This window comes from Cryptomeria japonica, unplaced genomic scaffold, assembly GCF_030272615.1.
Source record: "Cryptomeria japonica unplaced genomic scaffold, Sugi_1.0 HiC_scaffold_76, whole genome shotgun sequence".
Taxonomy (NCBI): domain Eukaryota; kingdom Viridiplantae; phylum Streptophyta; class Pinopsida; order Cupressales; family Cupressaceae; genus Cryptomeria; species Cryptomeria japonica.
Genome location: NW_026728898.1, coordinates 506963 through 512731, shown reverse-complemented (window position 1 = coordinate 512731; position 5769 = coordinate 506963). Strand labels below are relative to the sequence as shown.

The 5769-nt window shown below is 61.5% G+C and overlaps 1 non-coding gene across 1 annotated transcript; it reads right to left on the bottom strand.

Moving 5' to 3' along the window:
* Positions 1 to 566: 566 nt before the first annotated feature.
* On the bottom strand, positions 567 to 685 carry LOC131864097 (5S ribosomal RNA). The gene has a single exon (XR_009362988.1). It is a non-coding gene; the product is annotated as a 5S ribosomal RNA (ribosomal RNA).
* Positions 686 to 5769: the final 5084 nt, after the last annotated feature.

Here is a 5769-nt window from a genome sequence, read left to right as displayed (position 1 = left end):
CACACCTTGGCTGGGCTGCGCACACCTTGGCACCCGCGTTTCCTTCATTTTAAATTTTTTTTTTTTACAATCTCTCAAGTGGGAAATTCTATAATCTCAACTTTTTTTGCCTTTTCAGGAAACTTTTGAATGGAGCGCATCATTGGTGCGCTCCGAAGTGTGCTCCAAAGCTCTCTCCAGCTGCGTGCACCTGCCCCGGCCGCGCACCCGGCCCCGCCCAGCTTCGCTCACCTGTCCCGGGCGTCTGGTGCGGAACCTTAGAGTAAGAAACATCACCGTGCACCTTGGCCAACGTGCGCGACTCGACCGAGCGCGCACTGGCCGAGGTGCACACCGATTTCACCTGGGTGCGCGCGCAGCACCTCGGGCGCACCGGGGTGCGCGCACAACGCCCGGGTTGCACCGTGGCCTGTGTGCTCGGGGCGCCTCGGGTGCGCGCTCGGTGTCGCCCCCGCGCGCGCGGTAGTGCGGGCAGCGCACCCCGGCCCGGCCCGGCCCCGACGAGAACGCAAACGGGCAAAAGGTTTATTCAAATAGCATTGCGACGCCCGGCGAAAAACTAAAAAAGGGTGCAACACCGGGACTTCCCGGGAGGTCACCCATCCCAGTACTACTCCGGCCCAAGCGCGCTTAACTGCGGAGTTCTGATGGGATCCGGTGCACTAACGCTGGTATGATCGCACCCGTTATGAGCTTGTCGCAGTGTGTACTTAGCAAACCGCGACCCACGTGCGAATCCACCCCGGCCACCCACCCCCGTCGAGGTGCACACCCTCCCTCGCGAAGTGCGCCCCGTTCGCCAAGTGTGAGCCCTGCCCGGGTGCGCGCACCTTGCTAGGGCGTCGAGTGTGCACCCGGCCCGGCCTACGTGCGTGCACCTGGAGGGGGCGTCGTGTGCGTGCAGTGTCCCGTCTGCAACGCGGTGCCCACACACCACCTCGGGCGCAACGACCTGCGCTCACATGTGGGCCGAGTGCACCTTGGTGCATGTTCGGGGCGCCTCGGGTGCACGCTCGATCTTGCCCCGGTGCACCAAGGCGCTCGGTTTGCCCCGGGTGCGCACTTGGTGCAAGGTGGGCACCCAAAATAGGGATCAAGCACCAAAACACAAGTTTCGGGATGCAAAATGGGACCCAAGGACCACAAATGCGTTCCAAGACCCATGATGGGTCCACGAGAACAAAAATGTGTTCCGAGACTTAATAAACAAATATTGGGTTTTAGGAGAAGAAACATGCTCTGATGCCCAAAACGAGAATCGACCCCGAAAAGGCCACAGGCCAAAAGTGGGATGCGAGACAAAAAAAAATGGGACCCGAGGACCAAAATTGGGTTCCCAGGTCGAAGACAGGGCAACCGGACAAGAAACGACCTCTAAGGCTCGAAATGAGTCCCGACGACTAAAACTTGACAAGAAGCACCCATCAGGCACCCAACTCGACACCCATGGGATGCCGACCCACCCGGGCTTCCACCTAGCACACCTTGGCACCCACCCACCCTCGCACCCAACCTCGCACCCAACTTAGCACCTTTGAACCCACATTGGCACTCACCCTGACCCTGGCACCTTGGAACCCACATTGGCACTCACCTTGACCCTGGCACCCACCTTTGCACTCACCTTGGGACCCACCCTGGCTCCCACCTCGGCACCCACCCAGACACCCACCTTGGTTCCTTGGCACCCACCTTGGATCCTTGGCACCCACCCCGACACCCACCTTGGCACGCAACTTGGCTACTTGCCACCCACCTTGGCTCCTTGACGCCCACCCCGACAACCACCCCGTGACCTACCCTGGCTAGGGTTGGTGCACACCCACCCTGGTGCCCACCTTGGCACCCACCCTATGACCCACCTTGGCACGCACCTTAGTACCCACCCCGTTACCCACCCTAGGACCCACCCCGTGACCCACCTTGGCCAGGGTGGGTGCCTTGGTGCGCACAACTTGCCTGGGCTGCACACCAGGGCGGGCTCAAGATGGCACCCGCGTTCCGTTTTTTTCACTATCTTTCAAAACGGAAATTTTAAAATCTCATTTTTTTCTTTTTTTTGCCTTTTCTGGAAATTAGTGAAGGCAGCGCATCAAAGGTGCGCAATGCTGGTGCGAACCCGGGAGCGCTCCGATGTGTGCTCCAAGGTGCGGCGTGCACGAAGTTCGAGCCCGGTTTGCCCCGGGTGCGCACCTCGCGTGCACCTTCGCCGGGGTGAGCACCTTGGCTGGGTTGCGCGCCCTGGTGCGTACCAAGGAGCGCTCTGAAGTGTGCTCCAAGGTGCGGCGTGCACGAAGTCGGAGCCCGGTTTGCCCCGGGTGTGCACCTCGGGTGCGCACCTCGCGTGCACCTTCGCTGCGGTGGGCACCTTGGCTGGGTTGCGCGCCTTGGTGGGCACCATGCAGTGCACGAAGTCGGAGCCCGGTTTGCCCCGGGCGCGCACCTCCGCCAGGGTGGGCACCTTGGTGCGCACAACTTGCCTGGGCTGCGCACCAGGAAGGGCTCAAGATGGCACCCGCGTTCCGTTTTTTTCACTATCTTTCAGAACGGAAATTTTAAAATATCGTTTTTTTTTGCCTTTTCTGGAAATTAGTGAAGGCAGCGCATCAAAGGTGCGCAACGCTGGTGCGAACCTGGGAGCGCTCCGATGTGTGCTCCAAGGTGCGGCGTGCACGAAGTCGGAGCCCGGTTTGCCCCGGGTGCGCCCTGGTGGGCACCATGGTGCGCACCAAGGAGCGCTCCGAAGTGTGCTCCAAGGTGCGGCCTGCACGAAGTCGGAGCCCGGTTTGCCCCGGGTGTGCACCTCGGGTGGGCACCTTGGTGCGCATGCCTTGCCTGGGCTGCGCACCAGGGCGGGCTCAAGATGGCACCCGCGTTCCTTTTTTTTCACTATCTTTCAAAACGGAAATTTTAAAATCTCATTTTTTTTTGCCTTTTTCTGGAAATTAGTGAAGGCAGCGCATCAAAGGTGCGCACCTCGCTGCCCACCACGGTGCGCAACGCCGGTGGGCACCCGGGAGTGCTTCGAAGTGTGCTCCAAGGTGCTGCGTGCACGTTGTCGGAGCCCGGTTTGCCCCGGGTGCGCACCTCGCGTGCACCTTCGTCGGGGTGGGCACCTTGGCTTGGTTTGCCCCGGCTGCGCTCCGAAGCGGGGTTATTGGAGCGCCGCCTCTTTTTTTGTCGGAGCGTTTGGTGGGGTTTCTCGCATTGGCTCTTCCGAGGCCCGGTTGCCACCCTGGCGCGCACGAAGTCGGAAGTAGGGTTAATTGCCCGGGTGCGCACCTTTGCCAGGGTGGCACCTTACCTGGGCTGCGCACCAGGGCGGGCTCAAGATGGCACGCGCGTTCCGTTTTTTTCACTATCTTTCAAAACGGAAATTTTAAAATCTCCTTTTTTTTTTGCCTTTTCTGGAAATTAGTGAAGGCAGCGCATCAAAGGTGCGCACCTCGCTGCCCACCTTGGTGTGCTCTGAGGTGCGCACCCGGGAGCGCTACGAAGTGTGCTCCAAGGTGCGGCGTGCACGTTGTCGGAGCCCGGTTTGCCCCGGGTGCGCACCTCGCCTGCACCTTGGCCGGGGTGGGCACCTTGGCTGGGTTTGCCCAGGGTGCGCTCCGAAGCGGGGTTACTGGAGCGCCCCCTCTTTTTTTGTCAGAGAGTTTGGTGGGGTTTCTCGCATTGGCTCTTCCCAGGCCCGGTTGTTGGGTGCGCTCCCACCCTGGCGCGCGTGAAGTTGGAAGTTGGGTTAATTGCCCGGGCGCGCACCTTCGCCAGGGTGGGCACCTTGGTGCGCAAACCTTGGCTGGGCTGCGCACCAGGGCGGGCTCAAGATGGCACCAGCATTCCCTTTTTCTCACTATCTTTCAAAACGGAAATTTTAAAATCTCGTTTTTTTTTTGCCTTTTATGGAAATTAGTGAAGGCATCGCATCAAAGGTGCGCACCTCGCTGCCCACCTTGGTGTGCTCCGAGGTGCCCACCACGGTGCGCAACGCCGGTGCGAACCCGGGAGCGCCCCGATGTGTGCTCCAAGGTGCGGCGTGCACGAAGTCGGACCCCGGTTTGCCCCGGGTGCGCACCTCGCGTGCACCTTGGTGCGCACACCTTGGCTGGGTTGCGCGGCCTGGTGGGCACCATGGTGCGCACCAAGGAGCGCTCCGAAGTGTGCTCCAAGGTGCGGCGTGCACGAAGTCGGAGCCCGGTTTGCCCCGGGTGCGCACCTTCGCCGCGGTGGGCACCATGGCGTGCACGAAGTCGGAGCCCGGTTTGCCCCGGGTGCGCACCTCGCGTGCACCTTCGCCGGGGTGGGCACCTCGGCTGGGTTGCGCGCCCTGGTGCGCACCAAGGAGCGCTCTGAAGTGTGCTCCAAGGTGCGGCGTGCACGAAGTCGGAGCCCGGTTTGCCCCGGGTGTGCACCTCGCGTGCACCTTCGCTGCGGTGGGCACCTTGGCTGGGTTGCGCGCCTTGGTGGGCACCATGCAGTGCACGAAGTCGGAGCCCGGTTTGCCCCGGGCGCGCACCTCCGCCAGGGTGGGCACCTTGGTGCGCACAACTTGCCTGGGCTGCGCACCAGGAAGGGCTCAAGATGGCACCCGCGTTCCGTTTTTTTCACTATCTTTCAGAACGGAAATTTTAAAATATCGTTTTTTTTTGCCTTTTCTGGAAATTAGTGAAGGCAGCGCATCAAAGGTGCGCAACGCTGGTGCGAACCTGGGAGCGCTCCGATGTGTGCTCCAAGGTGCGGCGTGCACGAAGTCGGACCCCGGTTTGCCCCGGGTGCGCACCTCGCGTGCACCTTGGTGCGCACACCTTGGCTGGGTTGCGCGCCCTGGTGGGCACCATGGTGCGCACCAAGGAGCGCTCCGAAGTGTGCTCCAAGGTGCGGCGTGCACGAAGTCGGAGCCCGGTTTGCCCCGGGTGCGCACCTCGCGTGCACCTTCGCCGCGGTGGGCACCATGGCGTGCACGAAGTCGGAGCCCGGTTTGCCCCGGGTGCGCACCTCGCGTGCACCTTCGCCGGGGTGGGCACCTTGGTGTGCAGACCTTGGCTGGGTTGCGCGCCCTGGTGGGCACCATGGTGCGCACCAAGGAGCGCTCCGAAGTGTGCTCCAAGGTGCGGCCTGCACGAAGTCGGAGCCCGGTTTGCCCCGCGTGTGCACCTCGGGTGGGCACCTTGGTGCGCATGCCTTGCCTGGGCTGCGCACCAGGGCGGGCTCAAGATGGCACCCGCGTTCCTTTTTTTTCACTATCTTTCAAAACGGAAATTTTAAAATCTCATTTTTGTTTGCCTTTTTCTGGAAATTAGTGAAGGCAGCGCATCAAAGGTGCGCACCTCGCTGCCCACCACGGTGCGCAACGCCGGTGGGCACCCGGGAGTGCTTCGAAGTGTGCTCCAAGGTGCTGCGTGCACGTTGTCGGAGCCCGGTTTGCCCCGGGTGCGCACCTCGCGTGCACCTTCGTCGGGGTGGGCACCTTGGCTGGGTTTGCCCCGGCTGCGCTCCGAAGCGGGGTTATTGGAGCGCCGCCTCTTTTTTTGTCGGAGCGTTTGGTGGGGTTTCTCGCATTGGCTCTTCCGAGGCCCGGTTGCCACCCTGGCGCGCACGAAGTCGGAAGTAGGGTTAATTGCCCGGGTGCGCACCTTTGCCAGGGTGGGCACCTTACCTGGGCTGCGCACCAGGGCGGGCTCAAGATGGCACGCGCGTTCCGTTTTTTTCACTATCTTTCAAAACGGAAATTTTAAAATCTCCTTTTTTTTTTGCCTTTTCTGGAAATTA